A 13,259-nucleotide genomic window follows, 5' to 3' on the forward strand; every position below is an offset into this window, starting at 1 on the left:
TGCAGATGGACAAGCCCATGCAGATGGGAGGTGTTGGTTCCCAAATGGTGTTGCCTGAGGTTTGTCGTGGTCTGGGGGCATGTTTTGACTGTGGACAGACTGGTCATTTCATTGGTGTCTGCCCAGCTTGCACCAAAATATCTGTACCATCTAAGAAGCCGCATCCCCCGGTCATGTGGAGGGAGGCGACCAGGGAGTGTATATTTCCTCCATTTTTTCCCCTCAGTGTACCTTATCTGCTGAAGTGGTTGGTGGAGGAATAACTGAGAGTATGCAGGTGCTTGTGGACAGTGGAGCAGGTGTCAATCTGGTGGATGCTCACTTTGTCCAAACCCATAGCCTGAGGTGTAGGACGCTAGCAAAACCCCTAAGTGTCCAGGCCATTGACTCTGTCCCACTTAGCCAGAGGAGGTTGACCCAAGTCGTGGATGATATACATCTGTGTATAGAGACTCATCATGAAGAGTCCCTGTCATGCTATGTCTTGAGGGAAATGCCATCACCCATCGTTTTAGGCCTCCCTTGGTTGAAAAGACACAACCCGATCATAGATTTAGCGGTCCAGGGAAGTAGTCAGTTGGGATCAGTCGTGTGAGGGCTGCTGCCCGAGGGCTACTGTCTCTCCTGTCTTTCTACAACTGTCCCCTTCTCCAGTGGGGGCAGCAGAGGTGCTGCCAGGGAGTAGGGGCAAGTCTCAACCCTCACCACAAGCTAAACTTGATTGATGGAGTCCTCATAGGAGGAGGATTCAGAGGAGGGTGGTGGTTTCTTCTGAGCACTGTGGGGGTGTGAGTATGACAACACAGGGGGATGCCTCTGTTGTCGGTTCTGTAAAGAGTTCACCATCTTGTGGCAATAAATGTTCAGGTCCGGACCTGTGTGTGAATGAGTACGCATGGGTGTCCACCGAAAACATCCGGTGGAAGTGTGCTGCTGGGGCCTGGAATTCTCGGATAATTGGGCCATATCGGATGTCGGCCATTCTCAGCCCAGGGACTTACCAGCTGGAGTTACCCCCCAGTAATGCCTGTACAAAACTCACTCCCCAAGTCGGCGCTCTGGAGATTCGTAGCGCCTCCAGAGCCTTTGTTGTTGTCACTTCCATCAGTCCATGTTTGCCTTAAACCTGAGGGTCAGGTGACTGCCGAGGTGAACTCTGGTGGATCAAGGCGTCCTCATCGTAGGTTGTTTTTCTGGTGAGGTCCAGTGTTGAGGTTCCAGAGGCCCCTCATTCAAAGGGGGGTACTGTCACGATACATTTTTGGATCTGTGGCAGATTTGGCATTTCATATTAAACCTTTATTTCTTTCAGCCATCGGGGGTTAATGTCAATTTTTTTTTTCCCCAGTGGCCGCTGATGTAATTACATTGATGATGTTGAGTTTGCTGATGCAGTCGGTGACTACTCCCACCTTCCTTCAAAAGGTCACCTGGTCCATCAACTTTCGGTTTGTGATACAGGTCCTTTTGGATACCGACCGTGCTGAAGACAGGAGGCTGCTGGGCACATCCTCAGGTGAGTGCAGGAGGTGTCCATTTCCCTATTCCTATCGCAGGGCCCACCGTTTTTAAAGATTCCCTGGTGTTTCCTGGTGTGTTTTTTGTTTTGCCATTTAGTGATCGACCGATTGGTGAGTCGTGTCACACTGGGCCAGTCACTTCGTGACAATACAATGAGGAAAATAAGTATTTGATACACTGACGATTTTGCAAGTTTTCCCACCTAGAAAGAATTGAGAAGTCTGTAATTTTTATCATGGGTAGACTTCAACTGTGAGAGACAGAATCTAAAAATAAAAACCAGAAAATCACATTGTATGATTTTTGAATTATTAAATTGCATTGAATTGCATGAAATAAGTATTTGATCACCTACCAACCAGCAAGAATTCTGACTCTCACAGACTCTCATTATCTGTATTAATTGCACCTGTTTGAACTCACTACCTGTATAAAAGACACCTGTCCACACACTCAATCACACTCCAACCTCCCCACCATGGTCAAGACCAAATAGCTGACTAAGGACATCAGGGACAAAATTGTAGACCTGCACAAGGCTGGGATGGACAGGACACTAGGCAAGAAGCTTGGTGAGAAGGCAACAATTGGCACAATTATTAGAAAACGGAAGAACCACAAGATGACTATCAATCTTCCTCTGTCTGGGGCTACATGCAGGATCTTGCCTCGTAGGGTAAGGATGATTCTAAGAAAGGTCAGGAATCAGTCCAGAACTACACAGGAGAACTTGGTCAATGACCTGAAGAAAGCTGGGACCACAGTCTCAAACATTACCGTTAGTAACACACTACGCTGTCATGGAATAAAATCCTAAAGGGCATGCAGGGTCCCCTTACTCAAGCCAGCACATATCCCAGCCACTGTCCCAACCGTGAAGCCTGGTGTGGGAAACATCACACTTTGGTTTGATTTTCTGTAAGAGGGACAGGATGACTTCACCGTACTGACGGGAGGATGGATGGAGTGATGTATCACGACATTTTCCCCAACAACCTCCTTCCCTCAGTAACAGCATTGAAGATGGATCATGGCTGGGTCTTCCAGCATGACAATGAGCCAAAACACATAGCCAGGGCAACTGACTATGTCATCGCGCCCTCTGCTGAGCGTCAAAGCAGGAGTACCCAAAGACACAGCGGTGCACGGCGATGGAACGGGGACAGGTGAATATTGCTCTGCCCCATCATATTCACCCCCTCCTGGTGCACGGTCTTCTCTGCAGCCCCTGCTTCTCCCTCGGTAGTCTTCTTCCTGCGTTCAGCGGTCACGTGGTACCGCTCATTAAACTCATGAATATGCGCATATTCATGAGTTTAATGAGCGTTACCAACTGACCGCTGAACGCAGGAAGAAGACGACCGAGGGAAAAGCAGGCGCTGCAGAGACATGCCAGAAGGGGTGAGTATGGTCTCTGACACCCCTGCTCCCCCTCCCAACCCACCCCCGGTATATGACTCACATATGAGCCAAGAGGGGGACTTTCAGCCCCAAAAATGGGCTGAAAATCTCGGCTTATACGCAAGTATATACAGTACGATATATATACAGTGGGGAAAAAAAGTATTTAGTCAGTCAGCAATAGTGCAAGTTCCAAAGATGAGAGGCGTCTGTAATTTACATCATAGGTAGACCTCAACTATGGGAGACAAACTGAGAAAAAAAAATCCAGAAAATCACATTGTCTGTTTTTTTTTCATTTTATTTGCATATTATGGTGGAAAATAAGTATTTGGTCAGAAACAAGCAATCAAGATTTCTGGCTCTCACAGACCTGTAACTTCTTCTTTAAGAGTCTCCTCTTTCCTCCACTCATTACCTGTAGTAATGGCACCTGTTTAAACTTGTTATCAGTATAAAAAGACACCTGTGCACACCCTCAAACAGTCTGACTCCAAACTCCACTATGGTGAAGACCAAAGAGCTGTCAAAGGACACCAGAAACAAAATTGTAGCCCTGCACCAGGCTGGGAAGACTGAATCTGCAATAGCCAACCAGCTTGGAGTGAAGAAATCAACTGTGGGAGCAATAATTAGAAAATGGAAGACATACAAGACCACTGATAATCTCCCTCGATCTGGTGCTCCACGCAAAATCCCACCCCGTGGGGTCAGAATGATCACAAGAACGGTGAGCAAAAATCCCAGAACCACGCGGGGGGACCTAGTGAATGAACTGCAGAGAGCTGGGACCAATGTAACAAGGCCTACCATAAGTAACACACTACGCCACCATGGACTCAGATCCTGCAGTGCCAGACGTGTCCCACTGCTTAAGCCTGTACATGTCTGGGCCCGTCTGAAGTTTGCTAGAGAGCATTTGGATGATCCAGAGGAGTTTTGGGAGAATGTCCTATGGTCTGATGAAACCAAACTGGAACTGTTTGGTAGAAACACAACTTGTCGTGTTTGGAGGAAAAAGAATACTGAGTTGCATCCATCAAACACCATACCTACTGTAGAGCATGGTGGTGGAAACATCATGCTTTGGGGCTGTTTCTCTGCAAAGGGGCCAGGACGACTGATCCGGGTACATGAAAGAATTAATGGGGCCATGTATCGTGAGATTTTGAGTGCAAACCTCCTTCCATCAGCAAGGGCATTGAAGATGAAACGTGGCTGGGTCTTTCAACATGACAATGATCCAAAGCACACCGCCAGGGCAACGAAGGAGTGGCTTCGTAAGAAGCATTTCAAGGTCCTGGAGTGGCCTAGCCAGTCTCCAGATCTCAACCCTATAGAAAACCTTTGTAGGGAGTTGAAAGTCCGTGTTGCCAAGCGAAAAGCCAAAAACATCACTGCTCTAGAGGAGATCTGCATGGAGGAATGGGCCAACATACCAACAACAGTGTGTGGCAACCTTGTGAAGACTTACAGAAAACGTTTGACCTCTGTCATTGCCAACAAAGGATATATCACAAAGTATTGAGATGAAATTTTGTTTCTGACCAAATACTTATTTTCCACCATAATATGCAAATAAAATGAAAAAAAAACAGACAATGTGATTTTCTGGATTTTTTTTTCTCAGTTTGTCTCCCATAGTTGAGGTCTACCTATGATGTAAATTACAGACGCCTCTCATCTTTTTAAGTGGTGGAACTTGCACTATTGCTGACTGACTAAATACTTTTTTTCCCCACTGTATATACACACACACATATAGATGTGATTGATACATCTTTATATAATGCAGCACGGCATACATAAACATTATGGTATTTAAGAATGGTCTGGATTATGGTTTGTGTTGACATGCTGGGCTCTAGGCTTAGAGGCTTTGCTAGAGAATAATACTATATCTGAAGCATAAATCACTAGAAATGTACATGATCTTTTCTTTATGAAGATGATAAACCTGTTTGATGGCAGTTTAAGCTATAATCAATTTAGATGGAAAGAAAGCAAAGTATCACAGAAGATGATAACATTCTCTTTGTGGTCTGTTACAAACCCCCAAATATAACAGAAATCATAGAAATTTTACTACTAAGGCAGATAGATGAAGCTGCAACCCATAATGAGGTCCTTGTTATGGGGGGACTTTAACTACCCGGATATTAACTGGGAAACAGAGACCTGCGAAACCCATAAAGGCAACAGGTTTCTGCTAATAGCCAAGAATAATTATCTTTCACAATTGGTGCAGAATCCAACCAGAGGAGCAGCACTTTTAGACCTAATACTATCTAACAGACCTGACAGAATAACAAATCTGCAGGTTGTTGGGCATCTAGGAAATAGCGACCACAATATTGTACAGTTTCACTTGTCTTTCGCTAGGGGGACCTGTCAGGGAGTCACAAAAACACTGAATTTTAGGAAGGCAAAGTTTGACCAGCTTAGAGATGCCCTTAATCTGGTTGACTGGGGCAATGTCCTCAGAAATAAGAATACAGAAAATAAATGGGAAATGTTTAAGAACATCCTTAATAGGCACTGTAAGCGGTTTATACCTTGTGGGAATAAAAGGACAAGAAATAGGAAAAACCCAATGTGGCTAAACAAAAAAGTAAGAGGGGCAATAAACAGTAAAAAGAAAGCATTTAAACTACTAAAGCAGGATGGCACCGTTGAAGCTCTAAAAAACTATAAGGAGAAAAATTCTTTGTCTAAAAAAATAATTAAAGCTGCCAAAAAGCAAACAGAGAAGCACATTGCTAAGGAGAGTAAAACTAATACCAAGCTGTTCTTCAACTATATCAATAGTAAAAGAATCAAAAGTGAAAGTGTAGGCCCATTAAAAAATTGTGAGGAAAGTATGGTTGTAGATGATGAGGAAAAAGCTAATATATTAAACACCTTCTTCTCCACGGTATTCACGGTGGAAAATGAAATGCTAGGTGAAATGCCGAGAGACAAAGAAAACCCTATATTAAGGGTCACCAATCTAACCCAAGAAGAGGTGCAAAACCGGCTAAATAAATCTCCGGGTCCGGATGGCATACACCCAAAAGTACTAAGAGAACTAAGTAATGTAATAGGCAAACCATTATTTCTTATATTTAGAGACTCTATAGCGACGGGGTCTGTTCCACAGGACTGCCGCATAGCAAATGTGGTACCAATATTCAAAAAGGGCTCTAAAAGTGAACCTGGAAATTATAGGCCAGTAAGTCTAACCTTTATTGTTGGTAAAATATTTGAAGGGTTTCTGAGGGATGTTATTCTGGATTATCTCAATGAGAATAACTGTTTAATGCCATATCAGCATGGGTTTATGAGGAATCGCTCCTGTCAAACCAATCTAATTAGTTTTTATGAAGAGGTAAGCTATAGACTGGACCAAGGTGAGTCATTGGATGTGGTACATCTTGATTTTTCCAAAGCGTTTGATACCGTGCCACACAAGAGGTTGGTACACAAAATGAGAATGCTCGGTCTGGGGGAAAATGTGTGTAAATGGGTAAGTAACTGGCTTAGTGATAGAAAGCAGAGGGTGGTTATAAATGGTATATTCTCTAACTGGGTCGCTGTGACCAGTGGGGTACCGCAGGGGTCGGTGTTGGGACCTATTCTCTTCAACATATTTATTAACGATCTGGTAGAAGGTTTGCACAGTAAAATATCGATATTTGCAGATGATACAATAATAATAATATAATAATAAATTTTTATTTTTATAGCGCCGACATATTCCGCAGCACTTTACATTTCAGAGGGGATTTGTACAGACAATAGACATTACAGCATAACAATAATCACATACAGTAGATTATAACAAATACCAAGAGGAAAGAGGGCCCTGCTCGCAAGCTTACAGTCTATGAGGAAAGAGGTAGACACGAAAGGTGGGTGGTAACAATTGCCCTGATTGCTTGGACGAGCGATAATGTTAGGTGTGTGACAGTACGGACACAGAGGGCTAATGGATGCATAAAGCATGTGGGAGAATGATGCGGGGAACCTGGTTATGGTAAAACTTTTGGCTCTGCCACACAGGGATAGATTAGGTTAATGTGTTGAGGTGGTAGGCCAGTCTGAATAAATGCGTTTTCAGGACACGCTTAAAATTGTGGGGATTGGGGACTAATCGTATTGACCTGGGAAGTGCATTCCAAAGAATTGGCGTGGCACGTGTAAAGTCTTGGAGACGGGAGTGGGAGGTTCTGACTATTGAGGATGCTAACCTCAGGTCATCAGCAGAACGGAGGGCGTGGGTAGGGTGGTATACTGAAACAAGGGAGGAGATGTAGGGTGGTGCTGAGCCATGGAGGGCTTTGTGAGTGAGGTTAATAAGTTTATACTGAATTCTGGAGTGGATGGGTAGCCAGTGTAATGACTGGCACAAGGTAGAGGCATCGGTGTAACGATTGGTGAGGAATATGATCCTGGCTGCAGCATTCAAGACAGATTGGAGAGGGGAGAGTTTGGTAAGAGGGAGACCGATTAGAAGAGAGTTACAATAGTCGAGACGAGAATGAATAAGAGAAACAGTAAGAGTTTTTGCAGTCAAAGGTAAGAAAAGGTCGAATTCTAGAAATGTTTTTGAGGTGCAGATGACAAGAGCGAGCCAGTGATACAAGACTATGTACAGCAGTCAATACAAGAGAAGATAGTATTCTGCTACAGATGGATCTGGATAAGTTGGGAACTTGGACCGAAAAGTGGCAGATGCAGTTTAACAATGATAAATGTAAGGTTATACACATGGGAAGAAGGAATCAATATCACCATTACACACTGAACGGTAAACCACTGGGTAAATCTGATATGGAGAAGGACTTGGGGATCCCAGTTAATGATAAACTTACCTGGAACAGCCAGTGCCAGGCAGCGGCTGCCAAGGCAAACAGGATCATGGGGTGCATTAAAAGAGGTCTGGATACACATGATGAGAGCATTATACTGCCTCTGTACAAATCTCTGGTTAGACCGCACATGGAGTACTGTGTACAGTTTTGGGCACCGGTGCTCAGGAAGGATATAATGGAACTAGAGCGGGTACAAAGGAGGGCAACAAAATTAATAAAGGGGATGGGAGAACTACAATACCCAGAGAGATTAGCAAAATTAGGATTATTTAGTCTAGAAAAAAGACCACTGAGGGGCGATCTAATAACCATGTATAAGTATATAATGGGACAATACAAATATCTCTCCGAGGATCTGTGTTTATACCAAGGAAGGTGACGGTTACAAGGGGGCATTCTCTGTATCTGGAGGAGAGAAGGTTTTTCCACAAACATAGAAGAGGATTCTTTACTGTTAGGGCAGTGAGAATCTGGAATTCCCTGCCTGAGGAGGTGGTGATGGCGAACTCAGTCGAAGGGTTCAAGAGAGGCCTGGATGTCTTCCTGGAGCGTAACAATATTGTATCTTACAGTTATTGTTAGGTTCTTTAGAAGGATGTAGATCTGGGGATTTATTCTGACAGAATTTTATAGGCTGAACTGGATGAACTAATGTCTTTTTTCGGCCTTACTTACTATGTTACTATGATGACGACCAAGAGAGCTAATTTATCCTCAAACTGCCACCTCAACAGTGAGTAGTTGTATCTACTATATGTCATGATTCCGCCTCTGCGGTGAGTGGCACCTCAGCCATCCAATCTGGGGCAGGGAAATGCTGAGCTGTCAGTATCGTGATAGCCAGCTCAGCCATCCTATCTGAGGCTTGGGCATGCTGAGCTGTCAGTGTGTTGAGTGACAGTCTGGTCGCTCAAACAGGGTCGGAGCATGCTGGATTACCTACCGATGTCTCCTGTTTGAAATGATTCCCAGGCTGTTTAGAAAGCAATCTGCCTCTTATCTCTGCCAGTTGTAGCTCTGCTCAGTTTGGTGTGTGTTTGCTCTGTGCTTAGTGTTCCTGTATTTTGATCTTTGTTGACTGACCTTGGATTTGCCTTTGACCATCCATTTGCCTAACTCCTTTGTCTTGATCCACTACCTTCTTGGAATTCTGACCCCGGCCTGTGATCTGACTAAACCATTGCCTAACCCCTCTATATATTAGGTACTTTCTTGACTTTTGACCTCAGACTCACTGACTTCTACACCTCACAGTGTGTCCATAAGTAGTGAATAGCATCACATTACAGCTGGCCATACATTTGTCTTTTTTGTTAGTAAGGATCCTGTTCACTTGCTCTGTGAACAAGTGGTGAGTCGGACACAGATGATTCAGGATCTGGCTAAGGCATGCCAGAGTCTTGAGTCGCTATAATATCAGACCATATCAATGTCATACTATGTAGAAGAAGGAGCTGTGTAGCAGCAGTCATAAAGCAAACAAATATCAACCTTGACTCTTACTTGCTTGGGTGATGACAAAAGGTGGGTGAAAACTGCAATGTAAATTACCACCAAAGAGAATACATTTGGAGATATTACTGTGCAAAAAAAAATCTGATCTAAAAGTGGTGAGGCCATTCTGATATCTACTAAGACTGTACAGATTGTGCTACATAAAAGTTTGAGGAAATTTATGATCCAAATGTCGCAGTCATAATGCTATCTGCTGAAAATGGCACACAAAAGATATGTGATGACACTAAAAAAGAACCTCATAGTATGTCTTCTGTGGGCATAGTGCAATCAAACAAGTAAGCGTGATTCGTCACTCTTCAGAACGTTTCCACTGCTTCAGTGCAGTGTGATTTACACCACTGCATCTGATGACTGATATTGTGCTTGGTTATATAAGGATTTCATGCAGTAGCTTCTGAACGAAAACCAATGCTGTAAAGCTCCCAGCACAGTTTTTGTGCTAATGTTAAAGAGAATCTGTTACTAGGTTTTTGAGACCTCTTCTGAGAACACCATAATGTAAGAAAAGAGATCCTGGTTCTAAAGATGTATCACTTAGTTTACTGGGTGCAGCAGTTGTGACACAATCAGAGATTTTAGATATAACATGTAGCAGAGTTCATAAAGCTGCGCCTGGCCACACAACAGCATTCTGTATACATTGTCTATTGACAATAAGCTGCTTATCAGAGGAGGGGGTGTGGTTAGACCACTTGGCAGGAGGGAGCTAGTCTGGGCAGTGATAATCTAGTGGTAAAACAATCATTGTATGGAAAGGGGACACAGACTAGTAAGTGACATTTTACTCAAATCTATGTCTCAGCCCACACGTTATGTGGTCCTCAGATTACATAGCAAAAACCTGCTGACAGATTCTCTTTAACACCAGGAAACAGCTTTGTAGTTATTGAATCAGAACTTTGGCGACTTTTATGCACTATGTGCCACAGCACTTGGCAGCCCAGATCCATGACTTTATGTAGTCTACCACTTTGTGGGTGAGTTGCTGTGGCTCCTAAAAGCTTCCTCCTTTCATTAACACTATTCAGAATTAATATATGAATATTTAGGAGAGAAGAAATTTCAAGAAATGATTTGTAACAGTGGTGTCTCCTATTACAGGACCATTCTTTCGCAAATGATGGCAAAATAGAACGATTAAAGGCTGGATTTTATACATCTATGGAAGTTAAAAAAAAATCACAATGTTATCGGTAAGTCCCAAAAGTATAGGAAAAAAACACTTTTTTGTTACTCTCTTCACAATGTTTTGCTATTGAAAAAAAGTCAGAAAAAAAATAAAATTACTGTTAGAAAACTTTTTTTTATACATATTACCTCCCAGAAACTGGAATAAATGTAATGAAAAAAAACTGTACTAAAATGGTACCAATTAAAAGCTGTTGCAGAAACAAATCCTCACATAGATCCACAGATAGGAAAAATTCTATTCCAATGCGTCAACACAATAAAACATTGTAGAATTTTTTTATTATAATTATTATACATAAGTAGTAAATCATATGAAATTGGTTCCATTAAAAATATAAATAGTCCTGCAAAAACAAGCTGTTATATGGCTACATTGAAAAGAAGAAATAAGCTTATTGACTTTGGAATGTGGAGATGAAATATGTTTTATTAATGAGGGATCAACCACTGGCAGCTCAGACGATCAGCATAAAGAAGAGGTCCGCCGACTCCTGTAGACAGCATTTTTGTGCATGTAGGCACTATGAGCTATTGGCACAGCAAAATATTGATAACCAGGCCATTCATTTTATAGTGTACTCTGGTACTCACCTGTCTTGGCTCCATGGTTGGTCTATTCATTATCTTCACGTTGTGTCCGGCTCTGCTTCTGTGTGCATCGGATTACCATAGTACTCCATACAAGTATTCAGGTAGTCCAAGCCGCTACCTCGCTGGGCCACAGATGTGCCTCATGACCCGGTATGCTGCAGCCACTGGTTTCTATTTTCATAGAATCATAGAATCGTAGAGTTGGAAGGGACCTCCTGGGCCATTTGGTCCAACCCCCTACTCAAAGCAGGATTCGCTAAATCATGCCCGTCAGATGTCTGTCCAGCCTCTGTTTGAAGACTTCCATTATAGAATCATAGAATCGTAGAGTTGGAAGGGACCTCCTGGGACGCAAAAGGCTAGGTTCACACTTCCGTACCGGGACTCTGCGGACGGCTGCGTACTTCCTCGCTGAAGCTCCGACCACTTCTGCAACTTGTTGCGCTCCCGTGCGGTCGGCGGGCGTGTCAAAATGACGCATCCGCATACATCCGCATGTCCTGTATAATCAATGTTAAAGATAGGTACGGAGGACGCATGCAGAAGTAGGCGGATCTAAACGGAAGAAGTGCGGAACTGGGCGGAGCTTCATGGAGGAAGTGAGTCTCCCCACAAACTCAGCTCTGCTAAAACTGCTGGACTCTCTATATAATTTCAAAATCTGTAAAGGATGCTGTATATTACTGACATGCAATAATTAAACATTTTTATTTCATGAAATCACTTAAATATTACTCTATCTGTCGGCGTCTGAATGAAAAGGGACTGTATTGTAGGAGACCCAGGAAGACCCCACGTCTTACCCCGAGACATAAAAAAGCCAGGCTGGAGTTTGCCAAAACTTACCTGAAAAAGCCTAAAACATTTTGGAAGAATGTTCTCTGGTCAGATGAGACAAAAGTAGAGCTTTTTGGGCAAAGGCATCAACATAGAGTTTACAGGAGAAAAAAGAGGCATTCAAAGAAAAAAACACGGTCCCTACAGTCAAACATGGCGGAGGTTCCCTGATGTTTTGGGGTTGCTTTGCTGCCTCTGGCACTGGACTGCTTGACCGTGTGCATGGCATTATGAAGTCTGAAGACTACCAACAAATTTTGCAGCATAATTAGAGCCTAGTGTGAGAAAGCTGGGTCTCCCTCAGAGATCATGGGTCTTCCAGCAAGACAATGACCCAAAACACACTTCAAAAAGCACTAGAAAATGGTTAGAGAGAAAGCACTGGAGACTTCTAAGGTGGCCAGCAATGAGTCCAGACCTGAATCCCATAGAACACCTGTGGAGAGATCTAAAAATGGCAGTTTGGACAAGGCACCCTTCTAATATCAGTTTGGAGCAGTTTGACAAAGAAGAATGGTCTAAAATTCCAGCAGAGCATTGTAAGAAACTCATTGATGGTTACCGGAAGCGGTTGGTCGCAGTTATTTTGGCTAAAGGTTGTGCAACCAAGTATTAGACTGAGGGTGCCAATACTTTTGTCTGGCCCATTTTTTGAGTTTTGTGTGAAATGATCAATGTTTTGCTTTTTGCTTCATTCTCTTTTGTGTTTTTTCATTTAAGACAAATTAAATGAAGATAATAATACCAAAGAATTTGTGTTTGCAATCATTTTCAGGAAGAAACTGAGTATTATCTGACAAAATTGCAGGGGTGTCAATACTTTTGGCCACAACTGTATGTGTAGGTTTGATTTTTTTATTGTTTTATTTTGATTGGGACAAAAGGGGCGTGATTTAAACTTTTATGTTTTTTTAATTTTTTTTTCAATTTTTAAACATTTTTTTAAACTTTTTGCTAAGGAGGCTAGACGTTTCCATAGCACGATTGTCTCTGCTACATACAGGTGGCGCTCATAGCAATCTGCCATCAACAACCATAGTGGTCGTGACGGGGGTCAGCAATGCGCATATTTCCAGGAGCACTGGAAGCTCTAGTTAAATGTCCGCTGTCAGCATTTGACAGCAGAATTTAACTAGTTAATAGGCGCGAGCTGATCGCCATTCTGCTCGCGCCTATTGCGGGCACATGTCAGCTGTTTAAAACAGCTGACATGTCATGGCTTTGAGGTGGGTTCACCGCCGGAGAAAATAAATATGAAAACCCTTTTTTATGGCAATATTGTGTTTTTGCTCTTGTCTCACCATTATTGCTTTGTGAGAATATACCCTTAGTATTAAATTAAACCAT

General features: G+C 42.9%; 1 protein-coding gene across 1 annotated transcript in view; it reads right to left on the reverse strand.

Annotated features, from left to right (window-relative positions):
* CCDC178 (coiled-coil domain containing 178) overlaps window positions 1–13,259 on the reverse strand; it is an 805,328-nt gene that overhangs the window by 14,008 nt on the left and 778,061 nt on the right. The gene's annotated exons all lie outside the window — the stretch shown is intronic.

This window comes from Dendrobates tinctorius, unplaced genomic scaffold (assembly GCF_039654945.1).
Source record: "Dendrobates tinctorius isolate UK_male_01 unplaced genomic scaffold, ASM3965494v1 ptg000081l, whole genome shotgun sequence".
In the NCBI taxonomy this organism is placed as follows: domain Eukaryota; kingdom Metazoa; phylum Chordata; class Amphibia; order Anura; family Dendrobatidae; genus Dendrobates; species Dendrobates tinctorius.